The 1,801-nt window shown below is 37.5% G+C and overlaps 1 protein-coding gene across 1 annotated transcript in view; it reads left to right on the top strand.

The window, feature by feature from the left end:
- DSG2 (desmoglein 2) overlaps nt 1–1,801 on the top strand; it is a 50,333-nt gene that overhangs the window by 19,127 nt on the left and 29,405 nt on the right. The window lies entirely within an intron of this gene.

Raw genomic sequence — 1,801 nt, 5'->3', positions numbered from 1 at the left:
CGCCTGTGGGAACGAACACGCGTTCACGGCGCAGCAGGCACAGGTGCGCGTGAACACCTGTGGGACTGAACACGCGTTCACGGGCAGGAGTTTCCCCATCGTTCCATTCTTTTCGAAAAAATAGTAGCTATGGAAGACAACCGTTTTCTTTTCCAGCAACATGCTTTTTTCACAAAAACCTTTAAAACTCCAGGTGTTTTATGTCTGGCTTTACATAACAGTCAATATTGAAGTAACTGCATTTTTTTATTTTGCTTTGGCTTGCCTTTTTGAGATATCTGAGCCATAGATTTCCATAAAATACATTGGCTCCCAGAGTTTAACAAGTGTTAGCTGTTGTTCTTATTAATTTTAATTATATATAAGATGATATGTAATTTTATATATAGTCTTTTTATTAAGTCATAGCTGCATACATTAATGCATTTATGTACACTGTGCTGGTTTTATATACAATTTGAAATAGTTACAACTAACTGGTTAACATAGCCTTCACCTCACTTTCTTAATTATTGTGTTATGACATTTATACTCTACACTTAGATTTGACTTATATATAATTTTAATTAAGTTATTAAAATTTATACAAAAAGCAAAAGATCTTGTTAAATTTTCCCAACTCTCCAAATTCTCTACCTAGTGACAGTATTGTCAATAGTTGAGTGTCTTCCAGACCTTATGAAGTGCATGCGTGAGTGTGTGTGTGTATATACACAAATATATATATACTTTCAGGCATATGCATATATGAATCAACAGTTCTGTCCACACACAGTTTTTGTTTTATTTCTAACTTATGTGTATATGCATGAGTTTGACACAGAAATAGAGTTAGAAACCCAGTGAAACCTAGCCACGTGGCTGTCCCAGATCCACCATTCCACTCTAGGAGCAGAGCGGAAAAGGCAGGAGGTTGGAGATCAGCTTTAAGATCTCCAACTGCTGTTCCTCAGTTTTTCCCAGCATTAGCCTCAGCCCCAGTGATGGTTGGGAAACCGGTGGGAAGAACGTGTAATTGATGCTTAACTTAGAACTTGCTGGACAGGTCGGTAGTGATAGTTTGAGTGGCGTCTGAAGAAAGAAATGGAGGGATCAACAGGGGCCACGGAGAACTATTTACTAGTGGAGAATTACAGACCCGAATAAAATTATTTATGGAGGATTAACATAATAACTATAGAAGACCCAGTAGGTGGTTAACATTATTGGCTGATGGCTTCCAAGCAGAGAAAGCATTTGACTGTTTTAATCTTTCTATGGAAAACAGCCTTATTCATGATTTGCAGACCACTGGATGGATTTATGAAGGGGATTTTCACTCTGCAGGTTTTACCTTATATGCTAAATTTAGAATCTGCTCCCTTGCCCTAAGATGCCCCCCAACTATGTCTTAGTTTCACAGCAATGCCAAGAGGTAAGTAGTATTAATTATCTTCTCCATTTTATAGAGCAGGGGTCTGAGGCACAGGAAGGTTAACAAATAACTCAGTATCACATAACTAGTGCGTGGCTGAGGGAGGATTAGCACCCAAGTTCTCTGACACCAGCACATGCGCTTGTGCTAAGCTGTCTCCTCCCATCAACAACCTGACAAGTTTAAGGGAAATTGTCAATTAAAAATACTTACCTGTAAATTATAGAGACTCACTTCTTGACCTTTTGGCTGAGATTAAGTGTAGTAAATTATAGAGCAGTGTTTCAGCCTTTTTTAATTTCACAATACACTTTAACCCACAAATAAACTTTTGGGCACTCTTAAATTATGTTGATTTAAAAACGTAAAAAATAGGAAAAAAAAAAA

Source organism: Otolemur garnettii, unplaced genomic scaffold (genome assembly GCF_000181295.1).
Source record: "Otolemur garnettii isolate 467f Iridium unplaced genomic scaffold, OtoGar3 scaffold00012, whole genome shotgun sequence".
Taxonomy (NCBI): Eukaryota; Metazoa; Chordata; class Mammalia; order Primates; family Galagidae; genus Otolemur; species Otolemur garnettii.
Note: the sequence above shows the minus strand (reverse complement) of the source record. Positions and strands in the feature narration are given on the sequence as shown.